The 11,299-nt window shown below is 47.9% G+C and overlaps 1 pseudogene; it reads left to right on the plus strand.

Moving 5' to 3' along the window:
- The first annotated feature begins 3,250 nt into the window (after positions 1-3,250).
- On the plus strand, positions 3,251-3,583 carry LOC100605586 (annotated as a pseudogene).
- Positions 3,584-11,299: the final 7,716 nt, after the last annotated feature.

Genomic DNA, 11,299 nt, shown 5'->3' on the forward strand with positions numbered 1-11,299 from the left:
GAGTTCGAGACCAGCCTGGCCAACATAGGGAAACCCTGTCTCTATTAGAAATACAAAAATCAGGCATGTGGGGTGTCACACACCTGTAATTCCAGCTACTCAGGAGGCTGCGACAGGAGAATCGCTTGAACCCAGTAGGCGGAGACTGCAGTGAGCCAAGATCACGCCACTGCACTCCAGCCTGGGCAACAGAGCGAGACTCTGTCTCAGAAACAAACAAACCCTAATATGAAAGATCTCCTAGACACATCATTAAGTGAAAAAAGGAGGGTGTAAAATATTAACTGTATTGGAAACGAAGGAATTATCTGTGTATATCTGGACTTGCAAAGGAATGGGAATTTTCAGGTGAGATAAACAATACATTATTATTGGTGAAAGGGAGACTGACAGCCTGGGGTTGGAGGAAGATTTTTCGTCTTATGTCTTTAGCAATAATTGAATATTTAATTGTGTGCAGTGGCACAATCATAGCTCACTGCAGCCTCGACCTCCTGGGCTCAAGTGATCCTCCCAGCTCAGCCTCCTGAATAGTTGGGACTAAGGTATGCACCACCATATCTGGCTAATTTTTAAACTTTTTGTACAGATGAGGTCTTGCTGTTGCCTAGGCAGGTCTCAAACTCCTAGCCTCATGTGATTCTCCCACCTCTGCCTCTCAAAGTGCTGGGATTACAGGCATGAGCCACTGCACCCTGCATTGCAATAATTTTTTAATTGATTTTTAAACAAAAGAGAGAGTGAATCTGGAAACTCAAGTCCCTAGAAGCCACACATATGTTTGTGACTCTTCCTGTCACCTGTTCTGTGCTATGGGGGCACAGCAGAAGTGGTTTCTGACCCAGCCCAGAGTTGTCCGTGGGAAAACTGGTTTGCTTCAATGAGATTGTATTGCCTGTCTAATTTGTTTCTGTTTTGTGTTTTATAATTTGCTCTGAAGATTAGAGTGTATCTTTTATTTCACTCTAAATTTTTTACAATAGCCGTTGGCCAAAAGCGTTAATGATCTGATTTTGAGAGCTGTGTAAATTACCAGCCTGCACCAGCCCATTTCTGTCTTGCCCTGTCTAAGTTGTCCTCCCCAGAGCCCCCGCTGGAGATGTGAGGAGCAAATCCAACCCCATGACTCCCACCCCCGCTGAAAGCTGCCGTGACTCCCCACAGCTCTCAGCATAAGCAATAACAATAAGAGCACCCACTCATTGAGTGCTGACTACAGCCCCAGCCCTGAGGCTCGTGCTTTACATGGGTTATTGCCTGGAGATTTCACAAAAGCCCTGGGAGGCAGAGATCATCTAAACTAGCAGTCCCCAATTTTTTTTGGTACCAAGGACCAGTTTCATGGAAGACAATTTTCCCACAGAATGGTGGTGGGGTGGGGGAATGGTTTTGAGATGAAACTGTTTCACCTGAGATCATCAGGCATTGGATTCTCATAAAGAGCACATAACCTAGATCCTTCACGTGCACAGTTCCCGATATGGTTCGTGCTCCTATGAGAATGTAATGCTGCTGCTGATGTGACAGGAAGTGGAGCTCAGGCGGTGATACTCACCTCCTGCTATGCGGCCCAGTTCCTAACAGGCCACGGACCCATACCAGTCTGTGGCCCCAAGGTTGGGGACCCCTGATCTAAACAATTTGAAAGGTGAGAAAACTGAGTCACAGAGAGGTGGAGTTATTTTCCAAGTTTACACAGCCAGGACCTGGCTGAGCCCAAATCTGAAATCCTACTTGGCTCAAAGGGCTGGACCTGGGTTGAGAAAGCACAAATAGGGCTGGAGAGGCCAGTAGGAGTAGATCGCCAAGCACTGGATGCTGAGGCTGAGGATAATCGGAGCCAGAGGAAACGAGGACCCTGAGTCCTCTGATATCTGTTTGGAACGATCTTGGGTGCCCCTTTCAAGACCTGCATGGTCATTTCCCTCCAGAAAGTGTTTCCTGCTTTTGTAGTCCATGATTATTCATTCATTCGTTCATTCATTCAACAAATTCACGTGCTGGACGCTGTTAGGTCTAGGGACACAGACATGGTCCCACCAAATCAGACAAGGTCCCACTCTCCAGGAGCTCTAAACTCTGTACTCTAGGAGTATAAACCAACAGTGACAATTCAGAGATCCATGTTTCGGTTACAGGAAGCTCAGGGAGCTGGGGGGTTGTAGGAGCATAAAGGAAATATCCAAACAGTCTGGGAAGAGGGGTTGGGGTCAAGGGAGACTCCCTAAGCAGGTGCTGCCTCAGCTCAGCTCTGAGGATGGCAGATACCAAGGTGAAAGGAAGAAAAGGGATGGGAAACGGGGCAGAAAGAACATTCCAAACAAAGGGAACAGCACGTACAAAGGCCTGGAGGAGAGATTCTTGAAAGAAGAGACTTTGGCTGAATTGTCTTCTGCCAATTCCCCAATGCCTAGAACACCGTCAGGCACACAGTGGATGCTTAATAAGCATCAGTTGAGTAAATAGAGCATGGCATGTTCAGGTGGCTGCAGGTGATTCAGAGCAGCTAGATGATAACCTGCAAGGCAAGGAGAGATCATGCAGAGGCTGGGGAGTTCCATAGGGGCCAGGTTAGGAAAGGTCTGGAATAGCAAGTTTATAATTTTGAGCACCAGAGAGCTGCTGACGGGTCTTGATTTGGGACAGGGATTAGCAGGGAGGGTGCTTCATTGGAATGGTTTTGAAAGACTCTCCAGTTCAATATGTGAAAAATGACCTGAGAGAGGCCAGGCACGATGGCTCATGCCTGTAATCCCAACATTTTGGGAGGCCAAGACAGGATTGCTTGAGCCCAGGAGTTCGAGACCAGCCTGGGCAACATGGCAAGACCCTGTCTCTATAAAAAATACAAAAATTGGCCAGGCATGGTGGCTCATGCCTGTAGTCCTAGCTACTCAGGAGGCCGAGGTGGGAGGATTGCTTGAGCCCAGAAGTTCAAGGCTGCAGTGAGCTGCGATTGCATCACCGCACTCCAGCCTGGGTAATAGAGTGAGATGAAAGAAGAAAATAAAGAAAGAAAGAAGGAAAGAAAGAAAAGAAAGAAAGAAAGAAAGAAAGAGAAAGAAAGAAAGAAAGAAAGAGAAAGAGAGAAAGAGACAGGGAGGGAGGGAGGAGGGAAGGAAGGAAGGAAGGAAGGAAGGAAGGAAGGAAGGAAGGAAGGAAGGAAGCAAGCAAGCAAATAAATGAGCTCAATACCCCAAGCAATGCCTGCAACTGAGGATTCCTCTCAGGGAGACCACAGCCCATCGGCATGGCTCAAGAGTTTGTGAACTGCAAAATCCAGCCTGGGAAGGTGGTTGTGTTCATCAACCCCACCTGCCCATACTGCCGGAAGACCCAAGAGATCCTCAATCAATTGCCCATCAAACAGGGGCTTCTGGAAGTAGTAGTAGCAGCTGTCGATATTGCAGCTACTAACCACATCAACGAGATTCAAGATTATTTGAAACAGCTCACAGGAGCAAGAACGGTGCCTCGAGTCTTTATTGGTAAAGATTGTATAGGCGGATGCAGTGATCTAGTCACTATGCAACAGAGCTGGGAGCTGCTGACTTGGCTAAAGCAGATTGGAGTTCTGCAGTAACCACAGAGCAGGTTCCATTCTGATGTCCCTCCTCAAGAGCTGGATGGCATTGCAAATGATGACATCACTTCTTGGTGGATCAATTTGGGGGCACAAACAGCTTTTTTTCTTCTTTTGGCTCAGTATTTAAAAGTTGATCAACTTGTTCTTTTTTTTTTTTTTTTTTTTTTTTTTTTTTTTTTTGAGACGGAGTCTCGCTCTTTCACCCAGGCTGGAGTGCAGTGGTGCGATCTCGGCTCACTGCAGGCTCCGCCCCCCGGGGTTCACGCCATTCTCCTGCCTCAGCCTCCCGCGTAGCTGGGACTACAGGCGCCTGCCACTGCGCCCGGCTAATTTTTTGTATCTTTAGTAGAGATGGGGTTTCACCGTGTTAGCCAGGATGGTCTCGATCTCCTGACCTTGTGATCCGCCCACCTCGGCCTCCCAAAGTGCTGGGATTACAGGCGTGAGCCACCGCGCCCGGCTAACTTGTTCTTAACCACAGGGCCAAGAAGGTTGACAGACCATCTTGGTTTTCTTCCGGATATGCGCTTTGGTTTTCAGGAGACTGTGACAAGTTCTGGCCTAGGATTCACTCACTGACCCTCAATTGTTCTTTCTCTTTGGCACACGTTTCTTACAGTTCCCCATGTGTCGGCATGCCTCTACCTCTAAGCCGGTGTTTTTCAACTATGTTGATCCAGACTCCTTCTCCACAATGATGAATCCATAGTTGGTTTTCTGCTACTGCCCATTAGCTGAAATCATTCCACTGCTTGACTTTATGGAGTTGGTGTTTTGAAATTAGTGGGTATTTTGAATGTGCTCTTTCAAACTACATGCATCTCTCCACTCAACTCCACCCCATCCCATCCTGCCTTGAGGATCACTGCTCTGAACCAGTGCTCTCCACCTTGACCTCTCACAGATCTCACAGGAAATGTTCAACAATTCTGTGAAAGGTCTGAGGACTCAATTGGAGAAATATGAAAAGTTAAGCATAGCTGGTCTTGGTATCACATGGATCAGAGGCACAATTGCAGAGGCTATGATCATGTGGGACACGCTGTTATTTAAGATGGCCATCCAGATAATCCTGAACACTGTGTATTTATTTGATTTAGAGTACCAACAAGAATTAAAGCACAAAATGTAAAATATCTGAGGAAACTTACAGCCCCCACCCCAAGAGTGTATCTGCGAAAGAGCACCCCACACTTTGAAAACTAAGAATCCCTTATCATGAAGTTTGCCTGTTCTAGAATTGTAAGATTGTTAATTTCCTTCTTCAGTCTCTAGTGAGATGCTTAATTTATTTTCTAATAAAAAATACCTATAGATTGAAAAAAACAAAAAGAAAATAACCTGGAAGGGACAAGGCTGGAGGCAGGGTGACCAGTGAGGAGGCTGGTTCCATAATTCAGATAAGAAAAGATGATTTGGAATCTCACCTTCTATCTTAGTCCATTTTCTTTTGCTTATAACAGAATACCTGAAACTGAGTAATTTATCAAGAAGAGGAATTTATTTCTTACAGTTATGGAGGCTGAGAAGTCCAAGGTCGAGGGGCCACATCTGGTGAGGGCCTTCTTGCTGATAGGGACACTTTGCAGGGACCCAAGGTGACACAGAACGTCACAGGGAGAAGGGGCTGAGCATGCTAGCTCAGATCTCCTTCTTCTTATAAAGCCACCAGTCCCTCTCCCATGATAACCCATTAATCCATTAGCCCATTAATCCATTAATCCATAAATGGATTAATCCATTTATGAAGGCAGAGCACTCATGACCCAATCAACTCTTAAAGGCCCCACCTCTCAATACTGCTACATTGGGAATTAAATTTCAACATGAGTTTTAAGGGGGCAAACACTTAAAACATAGCACCTTCTAACCAGCTACAACACTGCCCAGCTGCCCACTCAGGATTACTGAGAACCCCAGAATCTTGTCCAGCCTAGTACTGTCCTCCATGTTGACTCTCATCAGCAAAGAGGAAATCCAGATATCACCTAGGTCTCCTGGAACTATACTCCTAGTAAGGCTGCCAAAGATGACACTTATGTCCAGGTGAGCATACAGTCTTTTTCGTACCTTTCTAATTATTCAAGGTATATAGGTATATCAGTCATTGTCCCATTGGAGAAATAGAAGGCCCTTAAGATATTTCAAGCAGAGAGGGACTGAATGCATAGAATTTATTACAAAGTTGTTGGCCAGGAGAAGCAGAAGAGCAAACAGGAATAGAAGGTGGCACCCAATTATCAAGAAGCTGGTACACTCCAGGCTTGGCCCACAGGCCAGCACTCACTACTGAGCTGCTGCAGGTGCTGCCACTGCCATTGAGCAGGAGCCACTCCCATGGTCACCACTGGAACCACTGACCCTGCTGGAACCCACACTTGTGTGTGGTCAACTGAAATTGTCTACTGCTACTGCTGCTATGTTTTGTGTCTTGCTAGAACCTCCCATTAGCAGAACCTACTGGCCCCAGCTGATGAGATCATCTGACAAATGTAGTTTGCAGACTTCTAGCCCCCACAATAACCGCAGAGAATGGAAGCCATGAGAGCCATCAGCAAATAATTGGTCCACAAGATGTCCTCAGTCAACAAAGCAAATAATTGAAGAAACCCTTTGAAACCATAAAACAGAAGTGGATGAATTTCTGTCCCTGTAGCACCAACGTGGGTGCCAGAACAAATCTTTGAGATGGATGAGCCTATAGGACCAAGGTTTTCTGAAGTTTAAGGAGCAGCAAAACTCTTTCCCCAGAAGTGACAGCTATATATGTCCCAGAGAACAGCTCTCGTGAGGCCAGGGAGGGGACCTGTGGCACACACATCCAAATCCTTCAGGGCAGCCTGCTCCTCCTCTCCACATTCCTCTTGACAGCCCCCAAAGGCATACACAAAACCATCTGAGAAACCAATGTCTGCCCAGATCTTAATTATGAAGTTGACTGAGTAATGACCCAGGCAGGCTAATACCATTGAAATAATTAATTCCTTACAGTTCCCAAGACAAGGGGGCATGCCACACCATGCAGGGCCACATGGAAATCACCAGGATTGGTCAGCAGGCAGGAGCAGGAGCAGCTACAGCCTACGGGTTTCCTTGGGAAAGGCAAAGCAGGGTAAATGACTTGAGGATAGTTTGAATAATTCTGGTGGGTGGGAAGCATAAGGGATTTCCGTAGTTGTCTGGTGCCTGGCCCTGGGTGAAAATGATGCCTTGGTGCAAAAGAGTTGGATATTATTTTATTTTTATTTTTATTTTTTTGAGACACAGTCTCGATTTGTTGCCCAGGCTAGAATGCAGTGACACAATCACAGCTCATTGTGGCCTCGACCTCTCAGACTCAAGCAATCCTCTTGCCTCAGCCCCCTGAGTAGCTGGGACCACAGATACGTGCCACCACACCTAGCTCATTTTTAAATTATTTATAGTGACTGGGTCTCCCCATGTTGCCTAAGCTGGTCTGAAATTCCTGGGCCCAAGCAATCCTCTTGCCTTAGCCTCCCAAAGTGCTGGGATTACAGGCATGAGCCACTGCACCTGTCCTGAGAGTTAAATTTTTTAAAGTGGTTCAGAGTACGGGCTCTAGATCACAGGGGAAATGTTGGCCTTGTGGTTAATGGATGCCAAAGAGACAAGAACAGAATCTAAGAAAACACAGACAGGAAACCACCTTGAAATGACTAACCTTGTCTTATTCTCACGCATACACCCATTTTACAAAGGGAAAAGGGAAAAGGACCTCCCCAAAGTTTTACACTGAGTTTGAGTTGAGATGAGGACTCAGGCCACCTCTTGTCTTCCAGCCCAAGCCCCTTTCCCTGGCTCCTTTAGGCTGGTAAGTGTTGGGGAGTATTTGCAAGGCTAGATAAATCTTTCCCTTTTTGCTCTATGCTCCCCATGTTAGCTGTCTGCAATGAACCTCTAGTTCCTGTCAGCTTTCTTTCCCCTACCCACCACATGAGCCAAATCCTCTAAACACCGCCTCTGCAGTAGGGGTTTCAGAAACCATTCTGGAACTGCTGTTTGCCTAAGAACCAGCTGTGCATGGTAGAAAAAGCACAGGCAAAATGAATGTACTAGAACTGCATGTACCAACGTGTCCTCATCTCAGGATTACGTAAGTACAAACAAGCAAGTTGCAGAATGACAGGTCCATCCGAGACCCTTGCTCATCAGGACTTTTCTGTACCCCGTCTTAGAGAAGAGGTTCCCCCTGCCCCCATCACTCACACACTGCCCATTCCCAGTGTGTTCTGTCCCTCAAGTCTCAGCCGTAATGTCCCTTCCCTAGAGAGGCCTTCCGTGACCACCCCATTTGAGTTGCCTCCCTGCAGATAATGTCTCTCTACAGAATATGTTTGCAATAGCAACTATTAGCTCGTTTATCTCCCCACTGTCTGTTAGCTTCCTGAGGGCGGAACCATGTCTGTCTTTATTTCAACTTTATTTCCAGTGCTTCAAACACATAAGGCACTCAATAAGTGAGTGTTGAATGAATGAATGTGTGAATGAATGGGAGTAAGCTCAAAGAGGGGTAATTACTCACGCCAAGGCTCCCCCGCCCCCACCCGTGGGCTCTTTCCCGAGCCCCTCCCTCCCCAGGAGTTCAGGCTCCAAGATGGGTTCAACCTGCCTTGGAGGGCTCCCTGGCCCTCTTTCCCTCTGTCTGAAGTTTCCCATCCCCCTGAAATGGGAGGGCCCAGGAGACCTCCCCACGACACCTGCCGCTGAGGAGCGTCCTCCCCAGGGAAAAAGGACGGGGGGCGGGGTGGCAGGGCCTCCCCGCTCCACCACGTCCTCACACCAGGCCCTGCAGGGGGAGGGAGCGCGCGCAGCCCCCGCGCCCACCTCTTCTGCGAAGCAGCCACTGCAATCTGCAGCCTGACCTCAATTAGCCTGGTGCCTACGCGCGCCAATTACCGCGTCAATCACTGATCCGGCTGCTGCAGAGGGGAGGTGGGGGAAGGAGGGGGGGAGAGGGCCTGGCTAAGAGCAGCCCTGGCCGCCCTGGACTGGCTGAAACGGGTCTAGACCTGGGGACGCCACTGCTGAGACCCCCCCTTTCTCTCCTCTAGCCCACCTCAAGGGATCCCTCTCGTCCCTCTCATCAATACTCCGGACTCATTCCAGATGGCCTCCGCCACCGAACACCCACCCACCTCCCTATGCTCCACACTGCTCTGTGCAACTGTGCGTGCCTCAGTTTCCCCATCCACTAGATTGTAAACTCCGGGAGAAAGAATTGGTATCTTTTCTCTTGTACACCCTAAACACTTAATAGTAAAAGTAAGATAATTAAAATAGCAAACCCATTATATGGGAATCAAAGTAATACCCCAGAAGAGAGGCATCTCCAGTGCCTGAAACACGAGGCTAAAGTAAGATTCCAGGGAATTACGGAGGATGGGCACACAATGAGTGCACCATAAATGCTGTTATCACCTCCCTCCCTTTATTCAAACATCTGATGACACTGATGCAGGACAGGCAAGCCCCAACTTAGCCCAGAAGGATTCTTGGCTTCACCCAGGAAAGAATTCAAGGGCAAGCTGGTTGTGTTAGTAACTTTTATTGAAGCGGCAGTGTACGCAGCCACAGAGGCAGTACTGATCCTTGCAGAGCAGGGCTACCCCATAGGCAGCGTGCCCAGAGTAGCAGCTTAGAGCCAGTTCTACACTCGTATTTATACCCATTTTTAATTATATGCAAATTAAGGAGCAGTTGATGCAAAAATGTCCAGGATGAGGATAACTTCCGGTTTGTCCAGTGGTTGCCATAAAAAGCGTCAGTAACTTCCAGCTGTTGCCATGGCAATGGTAAACTGACCTGGCGCACTGGTGAGCATATCTTACAGGGAGATGCTTTGTTTGGGGAGGGGCTTCCATCGCAGATCTGTTTTAGCTAGTCCTCAATTTGGCCCAGTGCCCAAGCCTGGCCTCTGGAGTCTAGTGCCGCCTTCTACCACAACACTATCTCTGTACCAGACTCTAGGCTGGATGCCATGCCAGGGACCCAACCAGGAGGCTGGCCTGGTGCACACAGGAGGTCATGGTCAGCTGGTTTTCACTAGATTGTTGAGGTTTGTCTTCTCCACATCCTCATTTTTCAAGCCCTGAAGCTTTTTTGACCTTGTAAAATTTGAGATGGAGGCACGAAGATGGGACCAAAGATTGAGACACTTGGGTTGGGGCTCACTAAGGAGACAAAAGTCCCAGCCCCTATCCTTAGGAACGTCCTGCTCTGCAGAGCAGACAGTCTTTTTTTTTTTTTTTTTTTTTTGAGACAGGGTCTTACTCTGTCACCCAGGCTGGAGTGCAGTGGTGCAATCATAGCTCACTGCAACCTCCACCTCCCTGGCTCAAGCGATCCTCTGGCCTCAGCCCCCTGAGTAGCTGGGTCCACAGGTGCATGCCGCCACGGCCAATTAATTTTAATTTTTTTTTTTTTTTGTAGAGATGGGGCATGGGGTGGGGAGTGTCTCTCTAAGTTGCTCAGGCTGGTCGCGAACCTTGGCCTTCCAAAGTGCTGGAATTACAGGTGTGAGCCACCATGCCTAGCTGGACAACATCCTGCTGACTGTGCAGGACAAAGCTGCCCTAGTTAGGTCTCCCCAACACTCTTTCTGTGTTCCTTCTCTGGTGCCTTTGGAACACCTCCCCTCACCAACTTCCTGCCTCTGGTGCAGCTGTAACCATGACGCTGCCCCACTATGACTCCAGCTGACCATTTAGAGTCCCCCATCAGCCTAGCCAAGTGATTGGCCCAAGGATGGGCATATGACCCCAGCAAAGCCAATCAGAGTTTGCCCTGGGATTGCTATAGAGAAAGATGCTCTTAGGGTTGCTGAAGTGGGGGGTTGAGTCAGGGGTTGCTGGTGGCCACTTTACTGGCCATAGACAGAGCCCATTTGCATAAATGAAGCCAAGCCTGGGAAAGATGGGGAGAGAGACAGAGACATCATTTGAGCCCCTGGTTCTCTCAGTTACTTGACACAAGCAATTGAATCTTGCTCAAGCCAATGGAAGTCGGGTTTGTGTCAGTTGCAACCAAGAGTCTTTTGTCTGTTTGTTTTGAGACAAGGTCTCCCTCTGTCACCCAGGTTAGAGTGCAGTGGTGCGATCTCCACTCACTGCAACCTCTGCCTCCCAGGTTCAAGTGATCCTTCCACCTCAGCCTCCCAAATAGCTGGGACTACAGGTACATACCAGCACGCCCAGCTAATTTTCTATTTTTTGTAGAGACGAGGTTTTGCCATGTTGCTCAGGCTGGTCTCAAACTCCTGAGCTAAAGCAATCTGTCCACCTCAGCCTCCCAAAGTGCTGGGATTGCAGGCATGAGCCACCACGCCCAGCCCAAGAGTCTTTTACTTTCCAGAATTTCTACATTGGGCACATCAAATTATTATTATCAAACACATAGAGAGAGATGCTCTTAGAAGCTCTCAGGTACAAAGGTGATGTCCACCATTTTCTGTTCATTTGTGCTTTTATATCATTTCTACAGTAAGTATTACTTTTGTGATACCAAATAGAAATTGTTTTAAAACATACTTTACCTATGATTTTGGGACATAATGATGAGTCCCAGACGTTGGTGCTGTATGTTTCTGTTCATGCAAGGTTCACGACCAGGCAAACTGGGTCTATTAGTACGAAAGGTCAGAAGGGTGGTTACCTCTGGGGGGATGTGGAATGGGAAGGGTGCAAGGGAGCCTTC

This window comes from Nomascus leucogenys, chromosome 13, assembly GCF_006542625.1.
Source record: "Nomascus leucogenys isolate Asia chromosome 13, Asia_NLE_v1, whole genome shotgun sequence".
NCBI lineage: Eukaryota > Metazoa > Chordata > Mammalia > Primates > Hylobatidae > Nomascus > Nomascus leucogenys.